Source organism: Trichosurus vulpecula, chromosome 5, assembly GCF_011100635.1.
Source record: "Trichosurus vulpecula isolate mTriVul1 chromosome 5, mTriVul1.pri, whole genome shotgun sequence".
Classification (NCBI taxonomy): Eukaryota; Metazoa; Chordata; class Mammalia; order Diprotodontia; family Phalangeridae; genus Trichosurus; species Trichosurus vulpecula.
This window is the reverse complement of record NC_050577.1, coordinates 281,089,539-281,110,598: the sequence shown is the minus strand read 5'-3', so window position 1 is coordinate 281,110,598 and position 21,060 is coordinate 281,089,539. Positions and strand designations below refer to the sequence as shown.

The window sequence follows — 21,060 nt, the reverse complement described above, 5'->3', positions numbered from 1 at the left end:
GCAGCTAGGCAGTACAGTGGAAAGACAGCCTAAGGTCAGAAAGATCTGAGTTCAAATCCATTCTCCGACACTAGCATTGTGACCCTGGGCAAGTCATTTAAGTTCTATCTGCCTGAGTTTTCTCAATGGTAAAATGGGAATAATAACAGCACCTACTTCCCAGGGTTTTAAGGATCAAATGAAAAAAATATTTGTAAAACACTTAGCACAGGACTAATAAATGCTTATTTCTTTCGATCCTAAGGATAGAAGTCTAGACTGAGATAATTGTATTTCATTTAACCCAACTTCTCAAGTTCACCTAAATACATTGAAGATAGGAGAAGCAAAATAGTCTATTTCTAAACCTCTGCAATGATAACTAGTCAAGAAAAGAGTAGAAACATATAAAAATGCAAGACTGAGGAACATTATAATGCCACAAAAGGTTACTTCCCATGTACCTCTAATGTTGTAAAACAAAACAAAACAAAATTGTTTTAAAGTGGCTTTGAAATCATAAATTTAAAATAGTTTAAAACATCACCCTACAGAATAGTTTGTAAAATATCAAAATTCATTTGCAATAAATGTGTCAATTAAGATTCAATTTTTTTTTCAGTGTTAGGAAACTTTTCAGTTTTTTAATGTCAGTCAGCAAAAGTATTGGAACAGTTAACATGGACTCTTTAAGTGAACTTGGAGAAATACAACATTTGATGTCATCTTGTTTCCTCCTCACTTCATTGAAGCATTTTCAAGGTTTTCCTGCAATAACTCTCTTGATTATTCAGTTAACAGTTGAGGCAAATTTATCCAACATTTATTCAAATATGAGAAACTCTGGAGCTAGAAATGGGGTGGGGAGAGACTTTTTTTGTGAAATTAGCTGCAACTTTTTGGCTTTGAAGGGCTGGAAATACAAGAATTGCTTTTCTTGTGGTATTTTGGTTTCTGTTCCCAACCCAGAGCAGGAAGGGCAGAGATGCTCAAAAATAAGGAGGAAAAAGTTAACTCAACTTCTTGAACCTCAAATAAGATTCAGGTTCAGTTTCAGTGTGAGGCAAAGGCTCAACTACATTCTTATTTTAACCAAAACACTTGGCTCATCTATTTGAGTGACTGGTTTATTAGTGCACAGAATTTTGTTCTATCTTAAGAAGGAAGTGAATGGCTGGTATGTAGGAATCAAATATCAAATTCCAGTGTTGTGCTTTAATCAATTTTACAGAAATAGAAAGGATTTTTTAAAATCATGATTGGTGTGAAAATAGAGATGACCAGGGAAGTGGAACAGTGAAGAAAACTAGCTCCTGCAAATGTACTGCTTTTTGGTGTGTTTTAGAGGAAACAGATGCTTGTTAGACTAGATGACCTCCAAGGGCCCTTTAAACTCGGAAATTCCAAAATTCCATGAAGTTTGTTTTGGTATTTGGAAATAATGTTTCCCCACCCACTACACACACACACACACACACACACACACACACACACGCACACATGCATACACATATATATTTATATATACACATACAAATATAGTTTAAACAAATTTTATTTCTATGTAACTTCATAAATATTTGTGCTCTATAAAATACACACAAATTATATATTATATATATTAAATATATGTTAAATATGTATTTAATATATTTAACACATTTATTAAGTGCCTACTATATGCCAGACAGGGCCCTAGGTAGCACAGTGGATGGAGTGTGAGCCCTGGAGTCGGAAGATCCATCTTCCTGAGTTCAAATCCAGCTTCGGATGCTTCCTAGCTATGTAAGGAGCACGTCACCTAACCCTGTTTGCTTCAGTTTCCAAATCTGTAAAATGAGTTGGAGAAGGAAATGGCAAACTACTCCACCATCTTTGATGAGAAAACCCCAAATGGAGTCATGAAGTATTGGACACAACTGAAACAACTAAACAATAACAACAAATGCATCAGGTACCATGATGAAGTGTTGGAGATACAAAAGAAGCAGAAGATAGTACCTACCCTCAAGGACCTACAATCTAATGGGAAAGACAACATGCAAACAAATATATAGAAAGCAAACTAGATACAGGACAAATAGGAAATAGTGAACAGAGGGGAGACACTGGAATTAAGAAGAGCCAGGGATGTCTTTCTGAAGAAGGTGGGATTTAGTTGGGACTTAAAGGAAGCCAGGGAGGTCAGTAGGTGAAGCAAGGGAGGGAGAGCATTGCAGGGATGGGACCAGAGAGAATGCCTATAGCTGAGAGGAAGGGATGTTAAATTCTCCTACTGTAATTATATTACTATTGATCTTGTTTTACAACTCACAAACTGTTTTATTTTTCTATCTTGGATAAAATATGCAGGACAAAGTCTGATGGATTTTAATTATTTCCCTTGCCCCCTGAAATCTAGTTCTATAGATCTATAGTTCTATACAGTAATTGGCTGTAGTCAACTATACTTTGAGAAGTCATTCAGACCAACTTTGGGACATTACAGAATAGGTCTTCCTGCATTAGAAAGAGTCAAGCTTTGAACAAATATTTAAAGAAACAATCACTACCTCCCCAGGAATATTGTCCTCAGCAGAATTGTAAATAGAATGCATCTTTCCTATGTCAAGTGCAAGGTGGATAGGAAGAAAGAAAAGTCTAAGATACTCTCTCTACATAACAATGGCTTCACAAAGGAAAACAACTTTGCTCATATGAAAAGGTAGCTTTAGAACCCTGTTGGAGTCAACACATTCATGTGTCTTGTTATAAGTTCACGGAGGTTGTTTCTTTCCTTCTGTCACTGGAAGGTCCATCTTAGGTGGCTTGAAGGCTGCTGGGTCTTCTGCAATTCTAGGAGCCTGAACCTGAATGAGCTCCATTGGTGATGGCTTCTGAATACCTCTGTAGGACAGGACACTGAAATCTGAGTTGGATTTCTGAAGGGTTCTTGGTCCAAAAAGGCTCCATTTTTCATATAAGGGTTTGTCTCTATCTCCATTTCCAGAGTCCATGCTGCTGACATCTAGGCCAGGTAAGGAAGTAGAAGATGCATGAGTAAACCAGCCTCTGGGCTTTTGCTTGGGGGAAGAATGGGGTATACTACTTGGAGAAGACTGGGTTGAAGAAATCAGTCTATCTTCTTTTGTCATTTCTCTACTTTGTAACTTCAGTTTATGGACTGCCTCTGCCACACGGTGGTACTTGGTTTCTTCTGTGGTGAGGCCTTTACGGGGAGTGTATCCTGCATCTGTCAACCCTTCCTGCTGCTCAAAGGGCTGGATGCTCTCGTGTCTGTTTTGTAATTAGAGAATTCATGATGATGTGCCTAGCCTTAGCCTTCACCGCTGGGGCCTTGTTCATTTGGTCACTGGAAGCTGAGGGAGTTACAGAGAAACTACTTTCTCCTTCCTCAACCTGGAAAAGCTGTTGGTACTTACGATCTGGAATGACAGCTTTTTCCACAGAACCTTAGTGCACATGTCAGATGAAGGTGGAATCATCAGTGTGGGATCCTCCAGGACATCATCATAACTGAATATCTGATGATGCATTCTGGTTGGCAAAGAATTCTTGCCTAGAAGCCTACCTGTACTGTGCTCAGTAGCAGGCAATCTGGCTCTTTGGATGATACCATGAAAGATTGTGGTCCAGCTGTTTCTCTAGACAGATATCCAGAACTCTGATTCCAATGGTGAAAGTTTATGGAAGTTATGCAAATAAGATAAAGATGTCAAAAGGAAATATTCTGCAGGTAGTGATGAACTAGCAACGAGTTCCAAGCAGCTCTCATACAGAGGCTCTACAGACAGCTGCATTTCCATGACGGGGGGTGAGGAGGACAGAGGAAAAAGAGGGAAAAGAGATTGTCCTCAGTCTGAGGCTCTGCCACGGACAGGCAGCTGAAACTAACAAGACTCCAGGACCCTGTCACTCCCTAAGCACCCAAGCACAGGGTGAACCGAGGCCATGACACAAGTAGTGCCAAGACCTAAATGGACCTCAGCTAGGAGAAGTAGAGAGGAGCCTCACATACTACTTTAAAAAGAAATTAACATGCCAGGCCATTTCATGCATATATGTTTAATGATGTTATTATTTCTTTGTTTACTGTGTCTTTAAGCACAATGTTGTTTCCTTGGTTGTCTCTTTTGATAATATCAATAATTAAAAATGCTAAAATCATGATTGTAACTCCTACTGTTTAAAAGTTGCTTGAAGTACTTAGCTCTCTATTTCATTGTCATTATGTATGTGTCTATATCTTTTAAATATATTTTTTGCATACAACAAAATTTTTTAAAAAATTGTTCCATTTCCTTTTTTTGAATAATTGAATTGATTTACATTTAAATTTATAAAAATTGTTTATGATCTATCCCATTGAATATATAGAACATATACACATGGGCCCAATTCTCTATTCTTATCAAACTTGTTGATTTCTTACTTTGACTTCTAATTTTAAAATAAAAGGGAAAGAAAAGTAAGTCAATGAAATTTTAAAAATGATGCACAGAAGAGAAGATAAAAATGTTCAGGAGGTTACACAGAGAAACAGGGTAATTTTGTTACTATAATGTTGAATTTAATATACACTTAAAAACAAGCTGTACATTAAAAAATACACAAAAATTTGTACATAATTCTCTGTTCTGATGAATTCTGAAAGCTCTTACAATTGCTACATAATTGTTTGAGGAAGCCATGAAGGATTTTTTGTAATACTTTTTCAGTTTCTTATGGGATTTTGATTGAGTTACCTTTGTTAAGAAGTATTTGTTCATGATGACTCTTTTCATTGAATGTTAGTTCACTGTTCATTAGTCATTTTTATCTGTCTTTATCAATCATTTTGTTTTGGAGTCCTTGATGTAAAAGTGTTTTTTCCCATCAATAGTTTCATTTCTATGGGTCCAGAGGGTTTATGTCCCAACCCTATCGCTTTATTTCTCTTCTTTGTAGTTGCAGACTGCTGGATTTGAACAGCATCTTTGAACCTGGGGGAGTAAGTGCAACCCATTGGGACACCACAGAAGGGAAACTCTGGCAGACCTGTTCTCTACTTTTTTTAGTCCCACTCTGAGTTTCACCTTTATTTCTTTTTTTAGAAAAATTATTATTTATGTATTTTAACAATTTTGTTTAAAATATGAGTTTCAAATTCTCTACCTTCCTCCTGCCCTATCCCTGACACACTGAGAAGGTAAACAGTATGATATCAACCATACATGTGAAATTATGTAAAATATGTTCCATATTAGCCATATTGCAAAAAGCAAGAAAAATAAAGTAAATAAAATATACTTTAATTAACACTCAGAGTTCAGCGATTATCTCTCTGGAGGTGAATAGCATTTTTTTTTTATCATGAGTCCTTTGGAATTGTCTTGGGATCAGAGTAGCAAAGTCTTTCACAATTAATCATGGTTACAATATTGCTGTTACTGTCTACAATGATTCTGCTTACTTCCCTGCGTATCAGTTCACATAAGTATTTCCAGGTTTTTCTGAAATCATCATGATCATCATTTCTCATAGCACAATAGTATTTCATCATAATCATATATCAGAGTGTGTTCAGCCATTCCTCAATTAATAGGCATCACCTCAATTTCCAATTCTTTGCCACCACAATAAAAGATGTTATAAATATTTTTGTACATATGGGTCCTTTTCCTTTTTCTTTGATCTCTTTGGGATATAGACCTAGTATTGCTATCTCTGGATCAAAGGGTATGCACAGTTTTATATTCCTTTAGGCATAGTTTCAAATTGCTCTCTAGAATGGAGTTCACAACTCCACCAACAATGCATGAGTCCCTGCTTTTCCACATCCCATCCAGCATTTTCATTTTCTTTTTCTGTTATATTAAATAATCTGATATGTGTGAGGTGCCTCAGAGTTGTTATGTGTGATTTAGAGTGTTTCTTCATAGGAGTATAGATAGCTTTGATTACTTTTTCTGAAAATTGCCTCTTCTTATCCTTTGACCATTTATCAATTGGGAAATACCTCTTATTTTTATAAATTTGACTGAGTTCCTTATATATTTGAGAACTGAGATCTTTGTCAGGGAAATTTGTAAAAATTCATTAGTAGTTTCCTGATTTTCTTCTAATTTTTGCCACATTGGTTTTGTTTCTGCAAAAACATTTCAGTTTCATGTAATCAAAATTATCTGTTTTCCTTCTTGTGATCCTCTCTTTCTCTTGTTTAGTCAGAAACTCTTATCTGTAAATCTAACAGGTAAAATTTTCCATGCTTCCTTAATTTGTTTATGATATCACCCTTTATATCTAAATCATGTACCCATTTTGATCTTATTATGCCTTTGTTATGGCCAATGTTTTAAAGTTGCTATATACGGCTCAGAAAAAGTATATTCTTTTCTTTTCCCATTGAGTTTCCCCAGAGGTCTATCATATCTAACTTTTCAAAGAGTCTCTTCATCTCTTTAAACTTCTTTCTTATTTATTTTATGGTTAGATTTATCTAGTTCTGAGAGGGGGCAGTTGAGAACCCCAACTAGAATATTTTAACTTTATGTGCGTGTCTTTCTGTTTTGAGTGTGTTTCCTGTAAACAACCTATTGTAGGATTCTGATTTCTAATACATTTTGCTATCCACTTCCATTTTATGAGAAAGTTTATACCATTCACAGTCACACTTAGGATTATTAACTGTGTATTACCCTCCATCATATTGCTTCTGTTTCTCTCTCTCTCTCTCTCTCTCTCTCTCTCTCTCTCTCTCTCTCTCTTTCCTCCTTTTCCTCCTGTTGGGTAAGATTGATTTCTACACTCATCTGAGTTTGTATACATATTGTATACTTGAACCTCATTCTCATAGGAATTGGGTCAAAGAAAGAAGAATATATATACAATATTGAAAGAATCCACCAATCACCTCCTGAAAAAGGTCTCAAAAAGAAAACTCCTAGGAATATGTTTGCCAAATTCCAGAGCTCCCAGATCAAGGAGAAAATACTGCAAGCAGCCAGAAAGAAACAATCTGAGTATTATGGAAACACAATCAGGATAACACAAGCTCTAGCAGCTTCTACATTAAGGGATCAACGGGCTTGGAATATGGAACCACCTACCCAGCAAAACTGAGTATAATGCTCCAAGGCAAAATATGGATTTTCAATAAAATAGAGGACTTTCAAGCTTTCTCAGTGAAAAGACCAGAGCTGAATAGAAAATTTGACTTTCAAATACAAGAATCAAGAGAAGCATGAAAAGGTAAACAAGAAAGAGAAATCATAACGGACTTATTAAAGTTGAACTGCTTTGTTCACATTCCTACATGGAAAGATGATGTGTATAATTCATGAGACCTCAGTATTAAGGTAGCTGAAGGGAATATACATACACACACACACACACACACACACACACACACACACACACATATATATATATATATATATATATATATATATATATATATAGGCAGAGGGTCCAGGGTCAGTTGAATATGAAGGGTTGATATCTAAAAAAATAAAATCAAATTAAGGGATAAGAGAGGAATATATTGAAAGAGGGAGAAAGGGAGAGATAGAATGGGGTAAATTATCTTGCATAAAAGTGGCAAGAAAAAGCAGTTCTGTAGGAAGAGAAGAGGGGGCAGGTGAGGGGGAATGAGTGAATCTTGCTCTCATCAGATTTGACCTGAGGAGGGAATAACATATACATTCAATTGCGTATCTTACCCCACAGGAAAGAAGGAGGAAGGAGATAAAAAAGGGGGGGACAATAGAAGGGAGGGCAGATAGGGGCAGGACATAATCAACAGCAAACACTTTCAAAACGGGACAGGGTCAAGGGAGAAAATTGAATAAAGGGGGATAGGATAGGAAGCAGCAAAATATCGTTAGTCTTTTACAACATGAGTATTGTAGAAGGGTTTTACATAATGATAAACATGTGGCCTATGTTGAATTGCTTGCCTTCTTAGGGAGGGTGGGTTGGGAGGGAAGAGGGGAGAGAATTTGGAACTCAAAGTTTTAAAAGCAGATGCTCAAAAAAAAGTTGTTTTTGCACGCAACTAGGAAATAAGATATGCAGGCAATGGAGCATAGGAAAATATCATGCCCTACAAGAACATAAGGGAAAAGGGGATGGAGGGGAGTGGGGTGACAGAAGGGAGGGCTGACTGAGGAATGGGGCAATCAGAATATATTCCATCTTGGAGTTGGGGGAAGGTAGAAAGGGGGAGAAAATTTGTAATTCAAACTGTTGTGAATATCAATGCTGAAAACTAAAAATATAAAATAAATAATTAAAATGTCCAAAAAAAAAAATAAAATTGTTTGAGGGCAAAGGTCTATTAGACCACTTCTGAGATAAATCTGCATTTTTTGTGTTCAGATGTTCTATCTCTATTTTGTGGTATTCAACAATAACCAGTATAGCACTGTTGGACACCTTCAAAATTTTCTCCTTTGGGCTCTTTGCTATAACCACCTTTTTCAACTTCAGTACTGATCTGATTAATAAGCTTCAATATGTCCTGGGAGAAGGGGTCCAAAACCTCTGGAATGTTACAGGTGATGGATAACCAGGCATAAAGTTCCAAGAGAACCAGACTGGACTACAATTTTTATTTTTCTTTAATAATTACCCTATAGTGAATTCTTTCAATTTCTTTCCCCAGTTGCTGTAGGATTTGCTTCATTTTAAGGTGTTTTATTAGTTTATTTGGGGTGTTGCAAGGGGAATTCTGCCCTAGTTTACCCCTCATTTTGCCATCTTTGCAGGATGTAATCCCGGAAATATCAATTCAATCACATAGGCATTCTGACCAGCCCAAATCTGTTACCACTTTTTTTTTATATTCCAAGACAGTAGAACATGATGTTCTTAAGTTTTCCATTTAGAACAGAGATGTTGTTACCATGTGTTCTCTAATATGTTGTTGTACAATTTGTGAAGAACGGACCATGGAGAAATCTTTTAAAAGCTATCAATCTAATGATTGTCTAGGTAAAGAACAAGAGTCAAAGCAAGAATTGATCAAATTTTTCAAGATATTAAATGTTCAAATATTTACATTTTAGAGTTTCATTTGGGGGACATTGAAGTTATGATGAATATAAATTTTTAATGACCAATACCAGCGAGGTTTTATGAATGGTGGAAAAATGAAAGTATCTTAAGGAAACTCTTATACCCATACAACGTATCTATGTATATTACTTCTATCTCTACTCTTAGTGGTATATTTTTTAAGAATTACAAATATTATCTTCCCATGTAGAGATGTAAATAATTTAGCACTATTGAATCCCTCATGTTTTCTTTTTCACCTGTTTATGCTTCTGTTGGGTCTTGATAGTGGAGGTCAAATTTTTGGTTTAGTTCTGGTCTTCTCCTTATGAAAGCTTGAAATCCATCTATTTCATTGAATGACCATTTTTTCCCTTTAAATATTATGCTTAATTTTGCCAGGAAAGTGATTCTTGGTTGTAGTCCTAGTTCCTTTGCCTTCCAGAAAATCATGTTACATTATCTTTGGTCCTTTAATTGTTGCAGCTGCCAAGTCCAGTAAAATTCTTATTGTGAATCCCCAATATTTGAATTATTTCTTTCTGACCACTTATAGTATTTTTTCTTGACCTGATACTTCTGAAATTTGACTATAATGTTCCTTGGGGTTTTTATTATGCAATATCTTTCCTGAGACGATCAGAGGATTTTTTCAATACCTATTGTGCCTTCTCGTTCTTGATAATTTCTTGAAAGACGCTGTCCAGGTCCTCTTTTGGGCGATGGCTTTCACGTAATCCAGTGATTCTGATATTGTCTGTCCTGGATCTACTTTGCAGGTCAGTTGTTTGTCCCATGAGGTAATTGGCATTTTCTTCTATATTTTCATTCTTTTGAATTTGTTTGATTGATTCATGATGTCTTGTAGAGTCTTTAGTTTCCACTTGCCCGTTTGTAATTTTTAAGCTATTGTTATCCTCGATTAGCTTTTGTACTTTTCCATTTGGCCAATTGTGCTCTTTAAGCAGCTGTTTTCTTCAGTGGATTTTTGTGTCTCTTTTTACATTTGTCCAATTCTACTTTTTAAATTGTTTTCTGAGTTCTTGACTCTTTTTTCATAATTCTCTTGTATCACTCATTTTTTTCAAATTTTCTTCTCCCTCTCTCATATGATTTTTAAGTTCCTTTTTGAGCACTTCCATTAATTCTTTCTAGGCTTGAGACCACTTCCTGGTGTTTTTTTTTTATTTTGCCCATATGTGTTTTGACATTTTTGTCCTCTTCTGAGTTTGTGTCTTAGTCTTCCCTTTCACCAGAATAACTTTCTGTGGTCAGATTTTTTTCTGTTGGTGGTGGTTTTTGCTCATTTTTTGAGGGGTCTTTTTCCTTTCTTTTAAATTTGAGCCCTGCTCCCAGGGTGGAAGGGACACTGTTTCAGGCTTCTGTGCCAGTGACTGCAGGCCCTGGCTGTTTACCTGGTATTGTGCTGATGTTGCCCTGGGCCCATGGGAGACCCTGAAGTCTGGTGCTGTGTTGAGGGGTTGTGGTGGGGATTGGCTGCTGATGCTGGAGGCCATAGGGGTCTGGTAGCTTACCTGGTGCTGAGATGAGGTCCTAGCAGGGGTGTCTGGTGTGTGCTGAGGTCCAATGGGCTGTTTTTGTGTTTCCCTGGAGCTACATTGAAGCAGGTTGCAGTCTGGTCTCTTGAGGCTGCCTTCCTGCCCAAGGCTACACCGAAGCATGATGGGCCTGGTGCCAGCTGTGGCTGCCTGTTTGCTTAGGCATCCATAGGGTTGGTGTCTACCTGCTTGCCCAGAGTTCTGCTGTAGCACATAAAGGTCTAGCTGCTGGAGGATACCTGTTTTCCAGGGGCACATAATGGTTTTCAGAGCTGGTGTCTGTTGGTTTCCCTGGCTATGCTAAGGCATGTGTTGGGGTCCCGGTGTTGCCGTTTGCCTCCTCCAACACACTGGGGTCCAGGATCTCCTGCCAGTTTGCTGAGGTGGGCTTTGCTGTTGGCTTGCTGGTATACTTCTCATCCTGGTCTGTGCTCCCCTTTCACCCAAATGAAATGGACCTTTCTTGCCAATCCTCCAAGTATCTCAGGCTAAAAGATTGTTTCCTCTCATCTTATTTCTGCTTCTGTTCTTTCAGGATTTGTTTTATGGCTCTATTTTGTGTGTTTTTTTTTTGGAGGTGAGTATAGGAGAGTTACAGCAATTTACTGCTTACTCTACCATGTTGGCTCCTGGAAGTCCCTCCTTAATCTCACTTAATAACCTCTCTATTTCTTAGCCAGACCTAACTCCTTTTGGTAGTTACTATTTTATAGCATAATTTGTTATCTGTTAGTGGTGTGACTTCTTCTTTCCCACATTTTTTTCTTTATTTCTCATTACAGTTTTTTCCTCCAGAAGAATTGTGTTATTATTTTTTCTAGTTAGTAAACATTTACTAAGCACCTACTATGTTCTTGGAACTACACTGAGCACTTGGGATACAAATATGAAAAAGAAGAAATTTCCTGCCCTCAAGAAGCTTACAGTGTAATGGAAGAAGGCAATACACGAAGACACAAAAGAAAGCTGAGAAGAGGTGGGAGAAGGAACTTGTATCAGAGGTATGATAGAGAAGTCCAAAAGAGTGTAGCCTAGTGGTAAATAAAGAATTGGCTGGCCTGAGTACCCTTCTTAAATGGAAGTTCCAAGAGGGAGGGGCTGCAGGGGAAGAGGAGTTTGCTGAAGTGTGAATACTAGGGCTGATATCCTATATAGTAGTTTTTGTTGTTTGTCACAGAACTGATTAAGTAAATTAATATAGGTAGCATTGCAATTATTTATTATATTGGCTTGGAGTTAAATAATCACGAAAAATTAATGTCGGTTCTCACAAAATTTTGAGAGTAGTTGAAATAAAGTACGTCAAAATGTTTTGGAAACAGTGATAAAGCAAACAAAGTTATGTTGTTAATTCTGTTGTCTATGAGCTCCTGTCCATGAGCAATTAAGATTGCTCCAATTTCTCAGCTCTTTCTTTTCTTACATAAAGACTGTTTTTGTAGTTGTATTAATATGTTTCTTGTGTTTTTCTTGTTAAAGAGACTCAAATATTTTAGACATTCTGTCATTTAAATGGAATTAATCTTTCCGAAATGGGACAGTTTGAATAAATGTGCAAAAGAAAGTTGCTTCTCTTAATATTAATAATAACATACATCATATTTTATGGATATGTAACATCATTTTGCATTATATGCTATTGTAGTAGATTTAGGATTAAGGACCTCACAAGCAGCCTAAGGGAAGCAAAATTTAGCCCTTCCTTTTAACTACTCTTGGATTATTTCTTTTATGAATTATCTACCAAAAGTTTCAGATAATCAACGGAAATGTTCTGAGATTTCCTCATAAATTAATAAAATTTACAATTACCTTCATTAATTAATCAATTAGCTTTGATATCCTTCTTCAGTTTATCAATAAACTAGAGAAAGGTTCTTTCCTATAAGTTCATCTTAGCATTATCTCATCTCTCTGTATCAATGTTACTAGCTGGTCAATTTAACAGTGTGACAAACAATACTAAGGAATATACTTTGAGAATGCATCAGCTATGAAAAACATAATAGCCAGAGTCTCCTCTAACTAATGATGTCCTATTAAATGTTTAACAAATGATTTTCTGAAGAAAAAAAAGTACACATGATACATTTTAAGTTTAATCTGCATAATTAATTTTTTCCATCATGTTCTTACTTCTGGACAATCAACAAACAACAAACCGATCTCTGATTTGTAGCATTTGTTGATTTCAAGGTCTAAATACTCACACTGAAAATTTAACAATTGTCTCTACAGAGTTGGTTCAAGTTTGTTCCAGCAAACCTCTAATTCTAAGTATCACCTATATCTGCTGACTCTTCCATAGACAATGGAAATATAGTTCTCTTCAGAATATCTTCTCCACCATTATGTTTATCACAGGATAAGAGTTAGATTCATTTTTCTCAAAATGTGTCTTCAGTCTTTTTCAAATTTGGTCTTGTGTATGAGAAATTATCTAAACTGTTACAGTTACAGAAGTTGATCATTACTTCTTAATTGTATTTTAAGTTTGATGGAGTTAAATAATCATTAAAAGTTGAGGTCACTTCTTAAAAATTTTCAGAGTAGTTGAAATAAAGTATGTCAAAATGCTTTGAAAACAATGAAGAGCCAAGTAAAGGTGTGTTGTTAATTCTCTTATCTTACATGGAGTAATTCCCAAAACAGTCTAGGATCAGGAAAGCCTCTCAAGCTAAATACTGTGTAGTTTTCAAAAATGAATGAATTGAACCTTTTCCCCTTTATAAATGCTTGGATCAATTTTCTGGCTTAATGTTGACCAGCAGCAACGTTCCACCTTGTTTGGCTTGGTAGGCAAGTTGCTCAGTTTATTATATTAAGATACACATTGTTCTCACACTGTATCTTAACTAATAGTGTATCTTCACCTATAATATCTCTAGCTTAGACTACAAGTTTTAAACTATTAGGATGTTTTAGCCCTTAGTTTAAAAAACGAAGTTAAGAACATGACCAGATTTGGAGGAATTACATGATAGTATCAATACATTGACAATACACAACAATGGCATATACTTTTGTTCTTCTGGTGACCCCAGCTCCCTTCTTACACATAGGACCAGTCACTTTACTTCCTTTCAAGTTATTTTGACTCAGTGTGGAAATGGAAAATAGACCTTTTGTAGAACTGTTAGTGCCAAGTTAAGAAGGTGCCAAACTTTTCAAGGAAAGTGGATTTCCCTTGTGCATTCTGGCTTACGAAGCCTGTCTCTTTCATTTTAGGAATAAAATTGTCGCACCTTCAAAACAGCAGATTAAGCCAACTCCAACAGTCAAAGCCTTGTTTGCCTGGGAATGATCTTGACCAGTCCCCAGAGAAGGAAAAATATTAATTAATTATATATATACATAAGAAACAAAAAAGGCATCCTTTTGCTGCACCAGGCATTGCAATTTCCTCTCATCTGGCCCTATTGTAAAGAGTTTTGACTTAAAGCAAAAAGTGTTGGCACGAGGGCAACTCTTCAGATTTTATTTATTCCCAAAGCAGTCCGGGCAGGAAACAACAGTGGAAACTTCCCACCCACAAAAATCAATATCCGAAAAGTAACCCTCTCAAGGTAAAAAAGATTTTGTTCTTTACAGCAATGAGCCTTCTTTCATGGCACTGGCAACTGAGCACCAACTTGTGGCATGGCTTTAACATATTACCACTAATCATAGAAGAAACTGTATATCAACTCCATCTACAAAATTCAACAACAAACTAAAAAAGCATGGACTTTCAACTCTCATTAAGATATAAAAAGGATTTAAAAGGCTCTTCTTATGTGTTAGGTGCTGTGCAAAGTGCTGGCTGGTAATACAAGTACAAGAACATGGTCAAGAAAACTAATAAGACCTGGCTGATGTGCAGAATGGCCACTGAGGAAGCTGCCACAGACTGTTAGATTTGGAAGGGACTTCAGAGGCCATGCAATTGAATTCAAATTTCAGTCAATCAAGAAGTAATTATTAAGCATTTGTGTCAGGAACTGACACATGGGGCAGTGAGGTGGTGCAGAGGGTAGAGTCCCAGGCCTGGTGTTAGGAGGATTCCTCTTTCTGAGTGCAAATCTGGCCTCAGACACTTTCTACCTGTGATCCTGGCCAAGTCATTTAATCTCTATTTGCCTTAGTTTCCTCAATTGTAAAATTAGATGGAGAATGAAATGGTAAACCACTTCAGTATCTTTGCCAAGGAAACTGCAAATGGAGTCACGAAAAATTGGATACAACTGAAAAACAACAAAAAAAGTCATGCACTGTGCTAGATGCTGGGAATACAAATAAAATGAATGAAATAATCCCTACTTGAAATGAGCTTACATTCAAAAGGGGAAGGCAATAAATACACAGAAAACATATACAGCACCAACATAAACAATACAACTAGAGAATAGTATGCAAGGTAGCTGTGAATACATGATAGTTGTGAGGGAGGGCACTAGCAACTACAGAGTTCAGGAAAGGCTTCATGCAGAAGATGGTGCTTATATTGCATCTTTAAAGATATACCTGTATGAAGTGGAACAATAATCCTTCTACACCATATCTGATTGCTGACCATCTAGTCTTTGAAAATTTCAAGTGAAGTAAAACCCAAAGCCTCTTGAGAAAAATCATTTCATTTTTGTATAACTCTAATACCTACAAAGTTTTTCCATATGTTGAGCCTAAATGTCCTTCTTTCAACTTCTATGCATTAATTCTACTTTTGGGGTCATGCAGAATGCCAGTCCTTCTCCATGTGGCAATCATTTAAATAACTGAAACCAACTTTCATGATCCCAACCAAATCTTTTCTTCTGCAATCTAAATATTCCCAGGTATTTTAAGTAATCCATATAAAATATAATCTTAAAGACTCTTCACCATCTTCACCAACCCTACTGGTTGCCCACCTTTGGATGCTCTTAAGTTTTGTCTTTGCCATTACTAAAAATATGATCCTCAGAACTGAACACATTATACCAGATATGGTCTCTCCAGAGCAGAGGACAAAAAGCTGTCATCTATTTAGGCCTGGACTCTATCTATCCATTTCTTTCTCTTTTTTTGGCAGGGCAATTGGGGTTACATGACTTGTCCAAGGTCACACAGCTAGTACATGTGTCAAGTGTCTGAGGCTGGATTTGAACTCAGGCCCTCCTGACTCCAGGGCCAGTGCTCTACTCACTGTGCCACCTAGCTGCCCCTACCTATTTCTTAATAAAACTGAAAATGGTATTAGCTTTCTCGGCTGTCATGTCATACTGTTGGCTCATCGCATTTTTTTTTAGATGAGCTAATGTTACATTGTATGTGTGAAATTGATTGTTTTTAACCAAGTGTTTCTCTCTTAATTTTCATCTTATATTTGGCCCCATACCACAGTTGGCCAAATTCTTCTTTGAATCATAACTATTATTCACCGTGTTAGCCACTCCTCCCATCTTTGTGTCATGTGAAAATTTGATGAAAACACTATGTGTTCATATAAGTAACTAATAAAAATGTTAAATAGAAAAGGGACAAACAGATCCCTGAAGGCTCCACTGGATACTTCCTTCCCAGTTAACACTGAACCACTAAGTTACCTTTTGGATCCAGGCATCCAAACTGCCCTGAACTCACCTAATTGTAAGGCTTGTCAAGACCTGAGATAAGAGCACCGTGTAGGAGGTAGTGCCCCAGGCTTGAAGTCAAGAAGGCCTGGAATCAAATTCCACTATAGATACTTATTAGCTGTGTGACTATACGCAAGTTACTTAATCTTTCTGTGCTCGTTTGCTTCTCTGCAAAATGAGTAGGTTGGACTTAATGGTTCCTTCTGGCTATAAATCTGTGATCCTATGATCTTGCCTGCCCATTCTCAACTCACAGACAGATTCTTAATTGTCAGGCAAAGCTGGGCCCTGGGGGCATAAATATTACTTTCAGTATAAGCTGAGCGCTCTGCATTTGTTATGTCTTCCTCTATGGTGTTGGATATATATAGAATTTTTCATTTGAAAATTTCAATTCTTAGAATATCTCTTGCAGCCAATTCCTGGACCATGTAAATTGCCTTGGAGATTTTTTAAAAATTCAGGAATGTACTTAATAACATTGAAGGGGTACCTTTATCATCAAGGTAAAAGTCCCTATCACAGGGAATGAATTTATTAGGGGCAGCTAGGTGGCATAGTAAATTGAACATTGAACTTAGAGGTAGGAAGACCTGAGTCCAAATCCAGCCTCAAACACTTACCAGCTATGTGAATCTGAACAGTCATTTAACCTCTGTTTGCCTCAGTTTCCTCATCTCTAAAACGGGGATGATAATGACACCTACCTCACGTGGCTGTTGTGAGGATCAAATGAGGTAAAAATTGTAAAGTGCTCAGAACAGTGCCTAGCACCTACTAAGTGCTATAGAAATGTTACCTACTTCTTCTTCTTCATCATCATCATCATCATCTTCTTCTTCTTCTTCATCATCATCATCTTCTTCTTCTTCTTCTTCTTCTTATTATTATTATTATTATTATTATTATTATTATCATTATTATCTCAACTACTGGCACTAGTCCTTATAGCTCTATTTAAGCAAAGCATGTTAGAGCATCATTCCAATGTTTTTTGGCAACAGTGATGCGGGATTAGATCCAGGACTTGTATTTACGGTCTCTTTCCATGGTGGTAGGAAGGTAGCATGTTATAACTGTTTGAAAGCTAGCTTCAGGGCCAGGAAGTTCGAGTCTCACCTCCGATACATATTACTTATGTGACAAGTCCCTTAACATCTCAGTGCTTTAGGCAACTCTTGAATAGGTTTTAGAGGCGTCTACCGAGACAGAGTTTCCTGGAGGGTTCCTGAATAAAATCACAGGTCCATTCCTTATCCTTATCCCATGGTGATCCACTTCCATTCCTTTGGAACCCTTTGAGTGAGTTATGTGATTCCTATGTGTTCTTTCCAGTAGAAGGGAACTACAAATCAAGAGTCTGTGCATATCCTGGGAGTGACTCTAAGGATTCTCCACCAGTTTTGTTTCTCTGCGTATTTTGGGAAGAAACCTGTTGAAAAAACTGAGTCGCTTATGATCAATTAGGGAATCACCTGAAATAACAGATTAACCACAGTTCAGGATAGGTCGCATGCATCTGATGAAGTGCTGAATACATTTGAGAAGGATGGATAAACCTTTTTGTTATTGTTCAGTCATGTCTGACTTTTCATGACCCCATGTAGGCTTTTTTTTGCAAAGATTCTGGAGCGGTTTGCCATTTCCTTCTCCGGTTTATTTTACAGATGAGGAAATTGAGGTAAACAGGGTTAAGTGACTTGCCCAGGGTCACACAGCTAATAAATGTCTGAGGCTGGATTTGAACTCAGAAAGAGTGGTCTCTCTGACTCCAGGTCTGGCACTCTATCCACTTTGATACCTAAACTACCGCGCATAATCCTTCTTAGACCCATTTCATTAAAAAGAAAAGAAGAATTTTTTAAGTGCCTACTATGTGCTAGGCATTGTGCTGAGTACTTGACACATATCTCAATTGATGCTCCCAACAATCCTATGAAGTAAGTACTATTGTTATCTCTTTTGCAGACGAGAAAACTGAGGCAGACAATAGTTAAAATAATGTGTCCAGGTTCACACAGCTCCAAAATATCTGAGGCAAAACTTGAACCCAGATCTTCCTGTCTCTAGGTCCCAAGTTCTATTCACCTTTCTTAGAATAAGAGACTGATTTAAAGTTTTCCAAGAATTTTGATAAAAAGGAATCTTAGTTCACACAAAACCCAAAGGATTCTGAAATAGGTATCAAAATATTGCTTTGCTATCTGGTTCGGAAATTGGCGGGGAGGAGATTTTTCTCTGTCTTCCATTTATCATTAAGTACATTTTGCAAATGACATCCTCCTAACTTATTTTTTGTAAAAGGCAGTTGGGGGAGTTTATTGCTTTCTTGGTTCATCCATTTCCTGAGCAAGTCAATGCAGGTGTCCTGGAAGATTTTCTCTAGAGTGCCCAGAAAATCTATTCTCTGTATAAAGTTTAAATGTGTACTTAATTTAGCAACCTTTTTTCAAATGCGCAATACCAAGAACTTGAAAATTTCAAGCACCAGGATTCTAACAGTGACTGAAAATTCTTAGAAAGGGAAAGAATTCACAGAGCACTGGGTCTTAATTCACCTAACATTAATGATACCATTTTTCCTTCCTTCACATTCATTTTTGCTGCTACTATTTAGGGAGTATTTGAAGATTTATTGTGACTGAGTAGTGGGAAAAAATGGTTCCGTTTATGTAAACAAAATATATACCACTGTATTCAATCAATGGTTTTGTAAAACTAACAGACCTAGAAACAAATACATGCATGTGCATACCTGGAGATGCATACTGCCTGAATGTCAAAATGTTGCAAATGTTACAACCCCTTTTGGTCACACTATTTCCTGTAGTATAAATAACATGAATACAGTTTAGAAGTTTCACTGAAAAAGCACATAATCTTTTAAGAACTCCAAGTCTACTTACCATGAAAACTGGAAGAAATATATGCATATAAATATGTGGTTATTTAGTCTTGATATGGAAGTTACCTGTTCATTATGGAATAATTATATGAAGTGAGTGTTTATATACACATATACTGAAGTGAATGTCCTGGCTAATACACAAAGTAAAGTTTTTCTACCTAACAGTTCTGTAATTTTTTTTTTACAGTGTGCCTTATGGCTTTTATTTTTCCTGCATCTTTTATACTATAATTATCAATTATCAGACAAAGCTGGGCCCCCCATCCTCACAGGTAGGTTTGGCAATTCCTTGAAAGACAATCCTATGATTCTGTATAGGAAGACATCTTGATTGTAGGAGAGATCTCTGAGCTCTTGATGCTGCCTATCTGTGGAAACACCCTGGAATGAAAAATAGAGATCAAGATGGCAGGAATGGGAGAGAAGGGTCAGATGAAGGCTAACAGGAATACCCAGGCCAGCTAGGAGACACAGTGGATAGAGCACTGGACCTGGAGTCAGGAAAACTTGAGTACAAATCTGGCCTCAGACACTTACTAACTGAGTGACCCTGGACAAATCACTTAATCTTGTTTGCCTCAGTTTCCTCATCTAAAATGTGCTGGAGAAGGAAATGACAATGTACCTTTGCCAAGAAAATCCCAAATAGGGTCATGAAGAGTTGAAAACAACTGAACAACAAAACAGAAATACCTAAAGCTGCCAGCATGTGGAAAAAGCTGGCCTCCAAACATTTCTTTTAACTTCCTGGACCTGTACTTCCAGAGATTACAAAAAGCAAATATTACAGTGATGTGTACTTTTCTTGCATTTCAGTCATTAGAGGGGATACTCTAATTGATGAGAAGACAGATCCATTGAAGTATTAGAGGATACACACACACACACACACACACACACATACACACACACACCCTTTTTACTCCTGATAATACAATAACAGGAATTGTGTCTGGCTAGGGATCTAGATGTAGAAAATGCTCTAAAATAGCAAGAAGATATAAAAGGTAACCTCCTGCTATGTTGTTAGCACTTAATAAAAGTGTGGCAAATCACTGGTTTTTTTTAAAACACATTTTATTTAGCAAGATGCCTTAGCCATTTTTGCAATCCTGGCATCAAAATTAGGGTTTTTCCCATTTACTTTTGGGGGGAGAGAAACTGGAAAAGCTATGTCTCTCCATAAATAGTGCATGACAAAGTCTGTTGCAATTCTGTGCAATTTTCTATAATCATGTGTACTTAAGTGAAATTTACATTATCATTATAAGCCTCACAATGAAAATGATTCTTTTAGCCTTCAGCTATTAGAGCTGAAGTTGTTGCCAAGACAAGATTGTCAGTACCAAGAGAAGTAATTTCATCAGTTTTCCTTTTACATGACACATGGCTCATGAGCTGTCGGCATTTTTGGTTTTTGCTGCTATTTCTCCACTGACCCATACAATTTGCCTCTTTGGGTAGAAATTAAAATAATTTTTAAAATGAAAACTTTCTTCTTTTGCTAAAAATAAGTCCAGTCAGCAGCAGGGGTGGCCATTCTTCAACCATATGCAACTAAGATAACCTCTGTGTCAGACTGGCCTTGCAGTGTGAGGTTTCTGCTCAAGGTACCTTTTACTCTTGCTAAAAAATAAGCTGTCAATTATTCTAACTAGACCTCCTTCCTAAATGGAGGCAAAAGCATTCTGTATCAGGAAGCACAGCTCTAATGAAATCAATCAATTAATCTGGTGTGTGTTCATCATTGATGCTTTTCAAAAAAGTACACAAATTGTTCAGTTCCAACCAATTCCAACCCAGATACCTCAGCATGTCTAGGCTATGAGAAATGGTGGTGATGGGGTTGGAAGGGAGGGCATAAATGATGAAGGAAAAATAGCATCTCCACTTATCTAGGAACAACTTCTGAAGCAAGCAGCAGCTGTGTGTCTTGGACCCTGGCTGCTGGGGTCCCCATTCCACCTTCCAGCCCAGTCTGAAA

The 21,060-nt window shown here is 37.0% G+C and overlaps 1 pseudogene; it reads right to left on the bottom strand.

Moving 5' to 3' along the window:
- Positions 1-2,689: 2,689 nt before the first annotated feature.
- LOC118852286 lies at positions 2,690-3,598 on the bottom strand (annotated as a pseudogene).
- Between the last annotated feature and the right edge of the window lie 17,462 nt (positions 3,599-21,060).